Source organism: Lissotriton helveticus, chromosome 4_1, assembly GCF_964261635.1.
Source record: "Lissotriton helveticus chromosome 4_1, aLisHel1.1, whole genome shotgun sequence".
Taxonomy (NCBI): domain Eukaryota; kingdom Metazoa; phylum Chordata; class Amphibia; order Caudata; family Salamandridae; genus Lissotriton; species Lissotriton helveticus.
In genome coordinates, this window is record NC_136063.1 from 1,692,483,301 (window position 1) to 1,692,496,882 (window position 13,582).

A 13,582-nucleotide genomic window follows, 5' to 3' on the forward strand; every position below is an offset into this window, starting at 1 on the left:
CCCTGGCCACACCCTCCCTGTGGCTGGCGTCTGCTTTTTTCCGTACGTGCAGCTCAGTTTTTTCTTACCCAGATCCAGACTTCCATTTTAGCAAAAAGGTGGGTTGCAATGGGTCCAGGATGCCATTTGGAAACAAAGCCTGCAGGCCTGTCAAAGGAGACTTCCTGCCGCACGCCATGTGGTCAGAAGCCTACAAAAGGAATTGCACTTTGGAATACAGGGTCTCACTTGCTCAAGAGCCTTGCACAAGTGACTTTCCTCCCGTTGTGGAAAGCAGCTATAAAGGGACCTCGCGAAAATGATATTTGGAGCTATACTGCGTGATGCTAGGCAAACTGTGAGTCAGAAAGCAACTTCATTTTGAGAAGCCCGCGACCTACGGGAAGGAAAAGTTTTCAAGGGCAGAAGAAGGACTTTTCCCTGACCGGGAATCGAACCCGGGCCGCGGCGGTGAGAGCGCCGAATCCTAACCACTAGACCACCAGGGAGCCCAGTGCCATGCAGCAAAAGTTCATACACTGCTTTCCGAATGACAAAGCTCATGGGGGCTGAAAGCTTATTTTTCTCTACAGCACATATGAATCAGAAATTGAAAAAATCCTCATAATGCCACCCGACTGTCTGTCACTTCCAAGCACAGGCCATCCTCTCCCCCTTGCTACTGAACCGATGAATTCCTGTACAATCGGGATCCACGGGAAAACACAAGAGGGACACCTAGTGGCTGCTGATGGCGCACAGACAGCTGGAACACTTTCTCAACCCTGTCTCGTTATTCAGCTTGCTGGAAGAATACATTGCTCTTAAGCGATTCAAGAGTGCAAGGGAGAAGAGTGCTCCAAAGTAGATGTATGCATCACAGCAGGGGTTTCCAGCAATTTACCTTTCTGGTGAGCTGGTACTGCACTTTACACACACATAGAGCACCAGACTGGGTAGAGGAGTGCGTGCGCATAAAGGTGGCTGAGGGCAATGGGAGCAAAACAACCTGGGGCACAGGGGACCCAGTCCCTTTCCTCCTCTTTCGTTCATGGGTAGGGGTACCTTTTTAAGGACCTTCGTTTAAAAAAAGCTACTGGGACAAAACACTCAAATCTATGCTTTAGAGGTATCTTCCCTGACCGGGAATCGAACCCGGGCCGCGGCGGTGAAAGCGCCGAATCCTAGCCACTAGACCACCAGGGAGGAGATGCTCTTGTGTGCTTGCCTTGCTCACCTCCTTATTGTGACTAAGCTAACTCCAATATAAAAATTGCCCGTAAAGTCCGAGTGGGAGAAAGTTAGGTGTCACACAGTGTGTTTGTCATAAGCATTTACCTTTAGCCTCCTGCAAAAGCCTTTTAACTCCGCAAACAGCTCTTGCTGGACAGCCGGTGCTGCAGCAGCCAGCAGAAAAAGGGAGTTGAGTAAAGCTGGGCCTTGGGTCTCACCAGGGTGGCCGAGTGGTTAAGGCGTTGGACTTAAGATCCAATGGACGTTTGTCCGCATAGGTTCGAGCCCCATTCCTGGTATGGGTTTTCAGCTGCTTTGTAAGAAAGTGCAGATGCTTTTGAAAAGCATTTTCCTGCGCCCTTCCACTGCCCCTCTCCAACAGTCCCCATTCAAGTCTCAGCTGTGGGGTCTGCTGCTATTCTGCTACCAGCATGGATGCTTCCCAAAGCAATGCAGTGCCATCTACGCAGATCCCCTGCTTAGAGAAATACACCTCCTATATCTTTTCCCACTGAAGGGAGCAGGAGGAAGTACTTGCTTCCTGGGGAACATGGGTCTGCCCCTGGAAGTTTTTAACCCGGCTCTTGCAGATTTCTCCCCTTTTTTGATTTCACCTACAAGCTCTCCCTTGCCAGAGGAGCAGGATCTGCTGATGCAGGCCCGGCTGGCTCAAACGTGCAAAGGCTTTTCCCCAAACCTCTGGGGGAAAATTGAGGAGAGTTCCCTGCCCCCGCCTCCTCTGGCCTTCCGAACGGGCTTCCAAACGGGCAATGCCCTGACGGGTCCCCCACAACCCGTCCTGCCCACAGCCACACCCCTGTATAAGAGGGTGACCCATGTCCCTCACCCTCCATGTTCGAACGGAAGGCACCGTCTGTCCTGAGGGGTGTACCAGACAGGCATCTCTCCAGCCAGGCAGACCCCTGCAGCACCCGTTAAGCTCCAAAGCCTATACATTCCCAAGATGCCACAGGTCAGTATGCAAATCAGACAGCCCTGGCCACACCCTCCCTGTGGCTGGCCTCTGCTTTTTTCCGTACATGCAGCTCAGTTTTTTCTTACCCAGATCCAGACTTCCATTTTAGCAAAAAGGTGGGTTGCAATGGGTCCAGGATGCCATTTGGAAAAAAAACTGCAGGCCTGTCAAAGGAGACTTCCTGCCGCACGCCATGTGGTCAGAAGCCTACAAAAGGAATTGCACTTTGGAATACAGGGTCTCACTTGCTCAAGAGCCTTACACAAGTGACTTTCCTCCCGCTGTGGAAAGCAGCTATAAAGGGACCTTGCGAAAATGATATTTGGAGCTATACTGCGTGATGCTAGGGAAACTGTGAGTCAGAAAGCAACTTCATTTTGAGAAGCCCGCGACCTACGGGAAGGAAAAGTTTTGAAGGGAAGAAGAAGGACTTTTCCCTGACCGGGAATCGAACCCGGGCCGCGGCGGTGAGAGCGCCGAATCCTAACCACTAGACCACCAGGGAGCCCAGTGCCATGCAGCAAAAGTTCATACACTGCTTTCCGAATGACAAAGCTCATGGGGGCTGAAAGCTTATTTTTCTCTACAGCACATATGAATCAGAAATTGAAAAAATCCTCATAATGCCACCCGACTGTCTGTCCCTTCCAAGCACAGGCCATCCTCTCCCCCTTGCTACTGAACCGATGAATTCCTGTACAATCGGGATCCACGGGAAAACACAAGAGGGACACCTAGTGGCTGCTGATGGCGCACAGACAGCTGGAACACTTTCTCAACCCTGTCTCGTTATTCAGCTTGCTGGAAGAATACATTGCTCTTAAGCGATTCAAGAGTGCAAGGGAGAAGAGTGCTCCAAAGTAGATGTATGCATCACAGCAGGGGTTTCCAGCAATTTACCTTTCTGGTGAGCTGGTACTGCACTTTACACACACATAGAGCACCAGACTGGGTGGAGGAGTGCGTGCGCATAAAGGTGGCTGAGGGCAATGGGAGCAAAACAACCTGGGGCACAGTGGACCCAGTCCCTTTCCTCCTCTTTCGTTCATGGGTAGGGGTACCTTTTTAAGGACCTTCGTTTAAAAAAAGCTACTGGGACAAAACACTCAAATCTATGCTTTAGAGGTATCTTCCCTGACCGGGAATCGAACCCGGGCCGCGGCGGTGAAAGCGCCGAATCCTAGCCACTAGACCACCAGGGAGGAGATGCTCTTGTGTGCTTGCCTTGCTCACCTCCTTATTGTGACTAAGCTAACTCCAATATAAAAATTGCCCGTAAAGTCCGAGTGGGAGAAAGTTAGGTGTCACACAGTGTGTTTGTCATAAGCATTTACCTTTAGCCTCCTGCAAAAGCCTTTTAACTCCGCAAACAGCTCTTGCTGGACAGCCGGTGCTGCAGCAGCCAGCAGAAAAAGGGAGTTGAGTAAAGCTGGGCCTTGGGTCTCACCAGGGTGGCCGAGTGGTTAAGGCGTTGGACTTAAGATCCAATGGACGTTTGTCCGCATGGGTTCGAGCCCCATTCCTGGTATGGGTTTTCAGCTGCTTTGTAAGAAAGTGCAGATGCTTTTGAAAAGCATTTTCCTGCGCCCTTCCACTGCCCCTCTCCAACAGTCCCCATTCAAGTCTCAGCTGTGGGGTCTGCTGCTATTCTGCTACCAGCATGGATGCTTCCCAAAGCAATGCAGTGCCATCTACGCAGATCCCCTGCTTAGAGAAATACACCTCCTATATCTTTTCCCACTGAAGGGAGCAGGAGGAAGTACTTGCTTCCTGGGGAACATGGGTCTGCCCCTGGAATTTTTTAACCCGGCTCTTGCAGATTTCTCCCCTTTTTTGATTTCACCTACAAGCTCTCCCTTGCCAGAGGAGCAGGATCTGCTGATGCAGGCCCGGCTGGCTCAAACGTGCAAAGGCTTTTCCCCAAACCTCTGGGGGAAAATTGAGGAGAGTTCCCTCCTCTCGCCTTCCGAACGGGCAATGCCCTGACGGGTCCCCCACAACCCGTCCTGCCCACAGCCACACCCCTGTATAAGAGGGTGACCCATGTCCCTCACCCTCCATGTTCGAACGGAAGGCACCGTCTGTCCTGAGGGGTGTACCAGACAGGCATCTCTCCAGCCAGGCAGACCCCTGCAGCACCCGTTAAGCTCCAAAGCCTATACATTCCCAAGATGCCACAGGTCAGTATGCAAATCAGACTGCCCTGGCCACACCCTCCCTGTGGCTGGCGTCTGCTTTTTTCCGTACGTGCAGCTCAGTTTTTTCTTACCCAGATCCAGACTTCCATTTTAGCAAAAAGGTGGGTTGCAATGGGTCCAGGATGCCATTTGGAAACAAAGCCTGCAGGCCTGTCAAAGGAGACTTCCTGCCGCACGCCATGTGGTCAGAAGCCTACAAAAGGAATTGCACTTTGGAATACAGGGTCTCACTTGCTCAAGAGCCTTGCACAAGTGACTTTCCTCCCGTTGTGGAAAGCAGCTATAAAGGGACCTTGCGAAAATGATATTTGGAGCTATACTGCGTGATGCTAGGCAAACTGTGAGTCAGAAAGCAACTTCATTTTGAGAAGCCCGCGACCTACGGGAAGGAAAAGTTTTCAAGGGCAGAAGAAGGACTTTTCCCTGACCGGGAATCGAACCCGGGCCGCGGCGGTGAGAGCGCCGAATCCTAACCACTAGACCACCAGGGAGCCCAGTGCCATGCAGCAAAAGTTCATACACTGCTTTCCGAATGACAAAGCTCATGGGGGCTGAAAGCTTATTTTTCTCTACAGCACATATGAATCAGAAATTGAAAAAATCCTCATAATGCCACCCGACTGTCTGTCACTTCCAAGCACAGGCCATCCTCTCCCCCTTGCTACTGAACCGATGAATTCCTGTACAATCGGGATCCACGGGAAAACACAAGAGGGACACCTAGTGGCTGCTGATGGCGCACAGACAGCTGGAACACTTTCTCAACCCTGTCTCGTTATTCAGCTTGCTGGAAGAATACATTGCTCTTAAGCGATTCAAGAGTGCAAGGGAGAAGAGTGCTCCAAAGTAGATGTATGCATCACAGCAGGGGTTTCCAGCAATTTACCTTTCTGGTGAGCTGGTACTGCACTTTACACACACATAGAGCACCAGACTGGGTAGAGGAGTGCGTGCGCATAAAGGTGGCTGAGGGCAATGGGAGCAAAACAACCTGGGGCACAGGGGACCCAGTCCCTTTCCTCCTCTTTCGTTCATGGGTAGGGGTACCTTTTTAAGGACCTTCGTTTAAAAAAAGCTACTGGGACAAAACACTCAAATCTATGCTTTAGAGGTATCTTCCCTGACCGGGAATCGAACCCGGGCCGCGGCGGTGAAAGCGCCGAATCCTAGCCACTAGACCACCAGGGAGGAGATGCTCTTGTGTGTTTGCCTTGCTCACCTCCTTATTGTGACTAAGCTAACTCCAATATAAAAATTGCCCGTAAAGTCCGAGTGGGAGAAAGTTAGGTGTCACACAGTGTGTTTGTCATAAGCATTTACCTTTAGCCTCCTGCAAAAGCCTTTTAACTCCGCAAACAGCTCTTGCTGGACAGCCGGTGCTGCAGCAGCCAGCAGAAAAAGGGAGTTGAGTAAAGCTGGGCCTTGGGTCTCACCAGGGTGGCCGAGTGGTTAAGGCGTTGGACTTAAGATCCAATGGACGTTTGTCCGCATGGGTTCGAGCCCCATTCCTGGTATGGGTTTTCAGCTGCTTTGTAAGAAAGTGCAGATGCTTTTGAAAAGCATTTTCCTGCGCCCTTCCACTGCCCCTCTCCAACAGTCCCCATTCAAGTCTCAGCTGTGGGGTCTGCTGCTATTCTGCTACCAGCATGGATGCTTCCCAAAGCAATGCAGTGCCATCTACGCAGATCCCCTGCTTAGAGAAATACACCTCCTATATCTTTTCCCACTGAAGGGAGCAGGAGGAAGTACTTGCTTCCTGGGGAACATGGGTCTGCCCCTGGAATTTTTTAACCCGGCTCTTGCAGATTTCTCCCCTTTTTTGATTTCACCTACAAGCTCTCCCTTGCCAGAGGAGCAGGATCTGCTGATGCAGGCCCGGCTGGCTCAAACGTGCAAAGGCTTTTCCCCAAACCTCTGGGGGAAAATTGAGGAGAGTTCCCTGCCCCCGCCTCCTCTGGCCTTCCGAACGGGCTTCCAAACGGGCAATGCCCTGACGGGTCCCCCACAACCCATCCTGCCCACAGCCACACCCCTGTATAAGAGGGTGACCCATGTCCCTCACCCTCCATGTTCGAACGGAAGGCACCGTCTGTCCTGAGGGGTGTACCAGACAGGCATCTCTCCAGCCAGGCAGACCCCTGCAGCACCCGTTAAGCTCCAAAGCCTATACATTCCCAAGATGCCACAGGTCAGTATGCAAATCAGACAGCCCTGGCCACACCCTCCCTGTGGCTGGCCTCTGCTTTTTTCCGTACATGCAGCTCAGTTTTTTCTTACCCAGATCCAGACTTCCATTTTAGCAAAAAGGTGGGTTGCAATGGGTCCAGGATGCCATTTGGAAAAAAAACTGCAGGCCTGTCAAAGGAGACTTCCTGCCGCACGCCATGTGGTCAGAAGCCTACAAAAGGAATTGCACTTTGGAATACAGGGTCTCACTTGCTCAAGAGCCTTACACAAGTGACTTTCCTCCCGCTGTGGAAAGCAGCTATAAAGGGACCTTGCGAAAATGATATTTGGAGCTATACTGCGTGATGCTAGGGAAACTGTGAGTCAGAAAGCAACTTCATTTTGAGAAGCCCGCGACCTACGGGAAGGAAAAGTTTTGAAGGGAAGAAGAAGGACTTTTCCCTGACCGGGAATCGAACCCGGGCCGCGGCGGTGAGAGCGCCGAATCCTAACCACTAGACCACCAGGGAGCCCAGTGCCATGCAGCAAAAGTTCATACACTGCTTTCCGAATGACAAAGCTCATGGGGGCTGAAAGCTTATTTTTCTCTACAGCACATATGAATCAGAAATTGAAAAAATCCTCATAATGCCACCCGACTGTCTGTCCCTTCCAAGCACAGGCCATCCTCTCCCCCTTGCTACTGAACCGATGAATTCCTGTACAATCGGGATCCACGGGAAAACACAAGAGGGACACCTAGTGGCTGCTGATGGCGCACAGACAGCTGGAACACTTTCTCAACCCTGTCTCGTTATTCAGCTTGCTGGAAGAATACATTGCTCTTAAGCGATTCAAGAGTGCAAGGGAGAAGAGTGCTCCAAAGTAGATGTATGCATCACAGCAGGGGTTTCCAGCAATTTACCTTTCTGGTGAGCTGGTACTGCACTTTACACACACATAGAGCACCAGACTGGGTGGAGGAGTGCGTGCGCATAAAGGTGGCTGAGGGCAATGGGAGCAAAACAACCTGGGGCACAGTGGACCCAGTCCCTTTCCTCCTCTTTCGTTCATGGGTAGGGGTACCTTTTTAAGGACCTTCGTTTAAAAAAAGCTACTGGGACAAAACACTCAAATCTATGCTTTAGAGGTATCTTCCCTGACCGGGAATCGAACCCGGGCCGCGGCGGTGAAAGCGCCGAATCCTAGCCACTAGACCACCAGGGAGGAGATGCTCTTGTGTGCTTGCCTTGCTCACCTCCTTATTGTGACTAAGCTAACTCCAATATAAAAATTGCCCGTAAAGTCCGAGTGGGAGAAAGTTAGGTGTCACACAGTGTGTTTGTCATAAGCATTTACCTTTAGCCTCCTGCAAAAGCCTTTTAACTCCGCAAACAGCTCTTGCTGGACAGCCGGTGCTGCAGCAGCCAGCAGAAAAAGGGAGTTGAGTAAAGCTGGGCCTTGGGTCTCACCAGGGTGGCCGAGTGGTTAAGGCGTTGGACTTAAGATCCAATGGACGTTTGTCCGCATGGGTTCGAGCCCCATTCCTGGTATGGGTTTTCAGCTGCTTTGTAAGAAAGTGCAGATGCTTTTGAAAAGCATTTTCCTGCGCCCTTCCACTGCCCCTCTCCAACAGTCCCCATTCAAGTCTCAGCTGTGGGGTCTGCTGCTATTCTGCTACCAGCATGGATGCTTCCCAAAGCAATGCAGTGCCATCTACGCAGATCCCCTGCTTAGAGAAATACACCTCCTATATCTTTTCCCACTGAAGGGAGCAGGAGGAAGTACTTGCTTCCTGGGGAACATGGGTCTGCCCCTGGAATTTTTTAACCCGGCTCTTGCAGATTTCTCCCCTTTTTTGATTTCACCTACAAGCTCTCCCTTGCCAGAGGAGCAGGATCTGCTGATGCAGGCCCGGCTGGCTCAAACGTGCAAAGGCTTTTCCCCAAACCTCTGGGGGAAAATTGAGGAGAGTTCCCTCCTCTCGCCTTCCGAACGGGCAATGCCCTGACGGGTCCCCCACAACCCGTCCTGCCCACAGCCACACCCCTGTATAAGAGGGTGACCCATGTCCCTCACCCTCCATGTTCGAACGGAAGGCACCGTCTGTCCTGAGGGGTGTACCAGACAGGCATCTCTCCAGCCAGGCAGACCCCTGCAGCACCCGTTAAGCTCCAAAGCCTATACATTCCCAAGATGCCACAGGTCAGTATGCAAATCAGACTGCCCTGGCCACACCCTCCCTGTGGCTGGCGTCTGCTTTTTTCCGTACGTGCAGCTCAGTTTTTTCTTACCCAGATCCAGACTTCCATTTTAGCAAAAAGGTGGGTTGCAATGGGTCCAGGATGCCATTTGGAAACAAAGCCTGCAGGCCTGTCAAAGGAGACTTCCTGCCGCACGCCATGTGGTCAGAAGCCTACAAAAGGAATTGCACTTTGGAATACAGGGTCTCACTTGCTCAAGAGCCTTGCACAAGTGACTTTCCTCCCGTTGTGGAAAGCAGCTATAAAGGGACCTTGCGAAAATGATATTTGGAGCTATACTGCGTGATGCTAGGCAAACTGTGAGTCAGAAAGCAACTTCATTTTGAGAAGCCCGCGACCTACGGGAAGGAAAAGTTTTCAAGGGCAGAAGAAGGACTTTTCCCTGACCGGGAATCGAACCCGGGCCGCGGCGGTGAGAGCGCCGAATCCTAACCACTAGACCACCAGGGAGCCCAGTGCCATGCAGCAAAAGTTCATACACTGCTTTCCGAATGACAAAGCTCATGGGGGCTGAAAGCTTATTTTTCTCTACAGCACATATGAATCAGAAATTGAAAAAATCCTCATAATGCCACCCGACTGTCTGTCACTTCCAAGCACAGGCCATCCTCTCCCCCTTGCTACTGAACCGATGAATTCCTGTACAATCGGGATCCACGGGAAAACACAAGAGGGACACCTAGTGGCTGCTGATGGCGCACAGACAGCTGGAACACTTTCTCAACCCTGTCTCGTTATTCAGCTTGCTGGAAGAATACATTGCTCTTAAGCGATTCAAGAGTGCAAGGGAGAAGAGTGCTCCAAAGTAGATGTATGCATCACAGCAGGGGTTTCCAGCAATTTACCTTTCTGGTGAGCTGGTACTGCACTTTACACACACATAGAGCACCAGACTGGGTAGAGGAGTGCGTGCGCATAAAGGTGGCTGAGGGCAATGGGAGCAAAACAACCTGGGGCACAGGGGACCCAGTCCCTTTCCTCCTCTTTCGTTCATGGGTAGGGGTACCTTTTTAAGGACCTTCGTTTAAAAAAAGCTACTGGGACAAAACACTCAAATCTATGCTTTAGAGGTATCTTCCCTGACCGGGAATCGAACCCGGGCCGCGGCGGTGAAAGCGCCGAATCCTAGCCACTAGACCACCAGGGAGGAGATGCTCTTGTGTGTTTGCCTTGCTCACCTCCTTATTGTGACTAAGCTAACTCCAATATAAAAATTGCCCGTAAAGTCCGAGTGGGAGAAAGTTAGGTGTCACACAGTGTGTTTGTCATAAGCATTTACCTTTAGCCTCCTGCAAAAGCCTTTTAACTCCGCAAACAGCTCTTGCTGGACAGCCGGTGCTGCAGCAGCCAGCAGAAAAAGGGAGTTGAGTAAAGCTGGGCCTTGGGTCTCACCAGGGTGGCCGAGTGGTTAAGGCGTTGGACTTAAGATCCAATGGACGTTTGTCCGCATGGGTTCGAGCCCCATTCCTGGTATGGGTTTTCAGCTGCTTTGTAAGAAAGTGCAGATGCTTTTGAAAAGCATTTTCCTGCGCCCTTCCACTGCCCCTCTCCAACAGTCCCCATTCAAGTCTCAGCTGTGGGGTCTGCTGCTATTCTGCTACCAGCATGGATGCTTCCCAAAGCAATGCAGTGCCATCTACGCAGATCCCCTGCTTAGAGAAATACACCTCCTATATCTTTTCCCACTGAAGGGAGCAGGAGGAAGTACTTGCTTCCTGGGGAACATGGGTCTGCCCCTGGAATTTTTTAACCCGGCTCTTGCAGATTTCTCCCCTTTTTTGATTTCACCTACAAGCTCTCCCTTGCCAGAGGAGCAGGATCTGCTGATGCAGGCCCGGCTGGCTCAAACGTGCAAAGGCTTTTCCCCAAACCTCTGGGGGAAAATTGAGGAGAGTTCCCTGCCCCCGCCTCCTCTGGCCTTCCGAACGGGCTTCCAAACGGGCAATGCCCTGACGGGTCCCCCACAACCCATCCTGCCCACAGCCACACCCCTGTATAAGAGGGTGACCCATGTCCCTCACCCTCCATGTTCGAACGGAAGGCACCGTCTGTCCTGAGGGGTGTACCAGACAGGCATCTCTCCAGCCAGGCAGACCCCTGCAGCACCCGTTAAGCTCCAAAGCCTATACATTCCCAAGATGCCACAGGTCAGTATGCAAATCAGACAGCCCTGGCCACACCCTCCCTGTGGCTGGCCTCTGCTTTTTTCCGTACATGCAGCTCAGTTTTTTCTTACCCAGATCCAGACTTCCATTTTAGCAAAAAGGTGGGTTGCAATGGGTCCAGGATGCCATTTGGAAAAAAAACTGCAGGCCTGTCAAAGGAGACTTCCTGCCGCACGCCATGTGGTCAGAAGCCTACAAAAGGAATTGCACTTTGGAATACAGGGTCTCACTTGCTCAAGAGCCTTACACAAGTGACTTTCCTCCCGCTGTGGAAAGCAGCTATAAAGGGACCTTGCGAAAATGATATTTGGAGCTATACTGCGTGATGCTAGGGAAACTGTGAGTCAGAAAGCAACTTCATTTTGAGAAGCCCGCGACCTACGGGAAGGAAAAGTTTTGAAGGGAAGAAGAAGGACTTTTCCCTGACCGGGAATCGAACCCGGGCCGCGGCGGTGAGAGCGCCGAATCCTAACCACTAGACCACCAGGGAGCCCAGTGCCATGCAGCAAAAGTTCATACACTGCTTTCCGAATGACAAAGCTCATGGGGGCTGAAAGCTTATTTTTCTCTACAGCACATATGAATCAGAAATTGAAAAAATCCTCATAATGCCACCCGACTGTCTGTCCCTTCCAAGCACAGGCCATCCTCTCCCCCTTGCTACTGAACCGATGAATTCCTGTACAATCGGGATCCACGGGAAAACACAAGAGGGACACCTAGTGGCTGCTGATGGCGCACAGACAGCTGGAACACTTTCTCAACCCTGTCTCGTTATTCAGCTTGCTGGAAGAATACATTGCTCTTAAGCGATTCAAGAGTGCAAGGGAGAAGAGTGCTCCAAAGTAGATGTATGCATCACAGCAGGGGTTTCCAGCAATTTACCTTTCTGGTGAGCTGGTACTGCACTTTACACACACATAGAGCACCAGACTGGGTGGAGGAGTGCGTGCGCATAAAGGTGGCTGAGGGCAATGGGAGCAAAACAACCTGGGGCACAGTGGACCCAGTCCCTTTCCTCCTCTTTCGTTCATGGGTAGGGGTACCTTTTTAAGGACCTTCGTTTAAAAAAAGCTACTGGGACAAAACACTCAAATCTATGCTTTAGAGGTATCTTCCCTGACCGGGAATCGAACCCGGGCCGCGGCGGTGAAAGCGCCGAATCCTAGCCACTAGACCACCAGGGAGGAGATGCTCTTGTGTGCTTGCCTTGCTCACCTCCTTATTGTGACTAAGCTAACTCCAATATAAAAATTGCCCGTAAAGTCCGAGTGGGAGAAAGTTAGGTGTCACACAGTGTGTTTGTCATAAGCATTTACCTTTAGCCTCCTGCAAAAGCCTTTTAACTCCGCAAACAGCTCTTGCTGGACAGCCGGTGCTGCAGCAGCCAGCAGAAAAAGGGAGTTGAGTAAAGCTGGGCCTTGGGTCTCACCAGGGTGGCCGAGTGGTTAAGGCGTTGGACTTAAGATCCAATGGACGTTTGTCCGCATGGGTTCGAGCCCCATTCCTGGTATGGGTTTTCAGCTGCTTTGTAAGAAAGTGCAGATGCTTTTGAAAAGCATTTTCCTGCGCCCTTCCACTGCCCCTCTCCAACAGTCCCCATTCAAGTCTCAGCTGTGGGGTCTGCTGCTATTCTGCTACCAGCATGGATGCTTCCCAAAGCAATGCAGTGCCATCTACGCAGATCCCCTGCTTAGAGAAATACACCTCCTATATCTTTTCCCACTGAAGGGAGCAGGAGGAAGTACTTGCTTCCTGGGGAACATGGGTCTGCCCCTGGAATTTTTTAACCCGGCTCTTGCAGATTTCTCCCCTTTTTTGATTTCACCTACAAGCTCTCCCTTGCCAGAGGAGCAGGATCTGCTGATGCAGGCCCGGCTGGCTCAAACGTGCAAAGGCTTTTCCCCAAACCTCTGGGGGAAAATTGAGGAGAGTTCCCTGCCCCCGCCTCCTCTGGCCTTCCGAACGGGCTTCCAAACGGGCAATGCCCTGACGGGTCCCCCACAACCCATCCTGCCCACAGCCACACCCCTGTATAAGAGGGTGACCCATGTCCCTCACCCTCCATGTTCGAACGGAAGGCACCGTCTGTCCTGAGGGGTGTACCAGACAGGCATCTCTCCAGCCAGGCAGACCCCTGCAGCACCCGTTAAGCTCCAAAGCCTATACATTCCCAAGATGCCACAGGTCAGTATGCAAATCAGACAGCCCTGGCCACACCCTCCCTGTGGCTGGCCTCTGCTTTTTTCCGTACATGCAGCTCAGTTTTTTCTTACCCAGATCCAGACTTCCATTTTAGCAAAAAGGTGGGTTGCAATGGGTCCAGGATGCCATTTGGAAAAAAAACTGCAGGCCTGTCAAAGGAGACTTCCTGCCGCACGCCATGTGGTCAGAAGCCTACAAAAGGAATTGCACTTTGGAATACAGGGTCTCACTTGCTCAAGAGCCTTACACAAGTGACTTTCCTCCCGCTGTGGAAAGCAGCTATAAAGGGACCTTGCGAAAATGATATTTGGAGCTATACTGCGTGATGCTAGGCAAACTGTGAGTCAGAAAGCAACTTCATTTTGAGAAGCCCGCGACCTACGGGAAGGAAAAGTT

At 51.5% G+C, this 13,582-nt stretch overlaps 18 non-coding genes across 18 annotated transcripts; 6 read left to right on the forward strand and 12 right to left on the reverse strand.

Moving 5' to 3' along the window:
* Window positions 1-416: 416 nt before the first annotated feature.
* TRNAE-CUC (transfer RNA glutamic acid (anticodon CUC)) lies at window positions 417-488 on the reverse strand. The gene has a single exon. It is a non-coding gene; the product is annotated as a tRNA-Glu (tRNA).
* A 625-nt stretch (window positions 489-1,113) lies between these two features.
* Window positions 1,114-1,185, reverse strand: TRNAE-UUC (transfer RNA glutamic acid (anticodon UUC)). Its single transcript has one exon. It is a non-coding gene; the product is annotated as a tRNA-Glu (tRNA).
* Window positions 1,186-1,428: 243 nt separating this feature from the next.
* On the forward strand, window positions 1,429-1,511 carry TRNAL-UAA (transfer RNA leucine (anticodon UAA)). The gene has a single exon. It is a non-coding gene; the product is annotated as a tRNA-Leu (tRNA).
* Window positions 1,512-2,621: 1,110 nt separating this feature from the next.
* TRNAE-CUC (transfer RNA glutamic acid (anticodon CUC)) lies at window positions 2,622-2,693 on the reverse strand. The gene has a single exon. It is a non-coding gene; the product is annotated as a tRNA-Glu (tRNA).
* Window positions 2,694-3,318: 625 nt separating this feature from the next.
* TRNAE-UUC (transfer RNA glutamic acid (anticodon UUC)) lies at window positions 3,319-3,390 on the reverse strand. The gene has a single exon. It is a non-coding gene; the product is annotated as a tRNA-Glu (tRNA).
* A 243-nt stretch (window positions 3,391-3,633) lies between these two features.
* Window positions 3,634-3,716, forward strand: TRNAL-UAA (transfer RNA leucine (anticodon UAA)). Its single transcript has one exon. It is a non-coding gene; the product is annotated as a tRNA-Leu (tRNA).
* A 1,089-nt stretch (window positions 3,717-4,805) lies between these two features.
* TRNAE-CUC (transfer RNA glutamic acid (anticodon CUC)) lies at window positions 4,806-4,877 on the reverse strand. Its single transcript has one exon. It is a non-coding gene; the product is annotated as a tRNA-Glu (tRNA).
* Window positions 4,878-5,502: 625 nt separating this feature from the next.
* TRNAE-UUC (transfer RNA glutamic acid (anticodon UUC)) lies at window positions 5,503-5,574 on the reverse strand. The gene has a single exon. It is a non-coding gene; the product is annotated as a tRNA-Glu (tRNA).
* Window positions 5,575-5,817: 243 nt separating this feature from the next.
* TRNAL-UAA (transfer RNA leucine (anticodon UAA)) lies at window positions 5,818-5,900 on the forward strand. The gene has a single exon. It is a non-coding gene; the product is annotated as a tRNA-Leu (tRNA).
* A 1,110-nt stretch (window positions 5,901-7,010) lies between these two features.
* TRNAE-CUC (transfer RNA glutamic acid (anticodon CUC)) lies at window positions 7,011-7,082 on the reverse strand. Its single transcript has one exon. It is a non-coding gene; the product is annotated as a tRNA-Glu (tRNA).
* Window positions 7,083-7,707: 625 nt separating this feature from the next.
* On the reverse strand, window positions 7,708-7,779 carry TRNAE-UUC (transfer RNA glutamic acid (anticodon UUC)). Its single transcript has one exon. It is a non-coding gene; the product is annotated as a tRNA-Glu (tRNA).
* A 243-nt stretch (window positions 7,780-8,022) lies between these two features.
* TRNAL-UAA (transfer RNA leucine (anticodon UAA)) lies at window positions 8,023-8,105 on the forward strand. The gene has a single exon. It is a non-coding gene; the product is annotated as a tRNA-Leu (tRNA).
* A 1,089-nt stretch (window positions 8,106-9,194) lies between these two features.
* On the reverse strand, window positions 9,195-9,266 carry TRNAE-CUC (transfer RNA glutamic acid (anticodon CUC)). The gene has a single exon. It is a non-coding gene; the product is annotated as a tRNA-Glu (tRNA).
* A 625-nt stretch (window positions 9,267-9,891) lies between these two features.
* Window positions 9,892-9,963, reverse strand: TRNAE-UUC (transfer RNA glutamic acid (anticodon UUC)). The gene has a single exon. It is a non-coding gene; the product is annotated as a tRNA-Glu (tRNA).
* Window positions 9,964-10,206: 243 nt separating this feature from the next.
* Window positions 10,207-10,289, forward strand: TRNAL-UAA (transfer RNA leucine (anticodon UAA)). The gene has a single exon. It is a non-coding gene; the product is annotated as a tRNA-Leu (tRNA).
* Window positions 10,290-11,399: 1,110 nt separating this feature from the next.
* Window positions 11,400-11,471, reverse strand: TRNAE-CUC (transfer RNA glutamic acid (anticodon CUC)). The gene has a single exon. It is a non-coding gene; the product is annotated as a tRNA-Glu (tRNA).
* A 625-nt stretch (window positions 11,472-12,096) lies between these two features.
* Window positions 12,097-12,168, reverse strand: TRNAE-UUC (transfer RNA glutamic acid (anticodon UUC)). Its single transcript has one exon. It is a non-coding gene; the product is annotated as a tRNA-Glu (tRNA).
* A 243-nt stretch (window positions 12,169-12,411) lies between these two features.
* On the forward strand, window positions 12,412-12,494 carry TRNAL-UAA (transfer RNA leucine (anticodon UAA)). The gene has a single exon. It is a non-coding gene; the product is annotated as a tRNA-Leu (tRNA).
* Window positions 12,495-13,582: the final 1,088 nt, after the last annotated feature.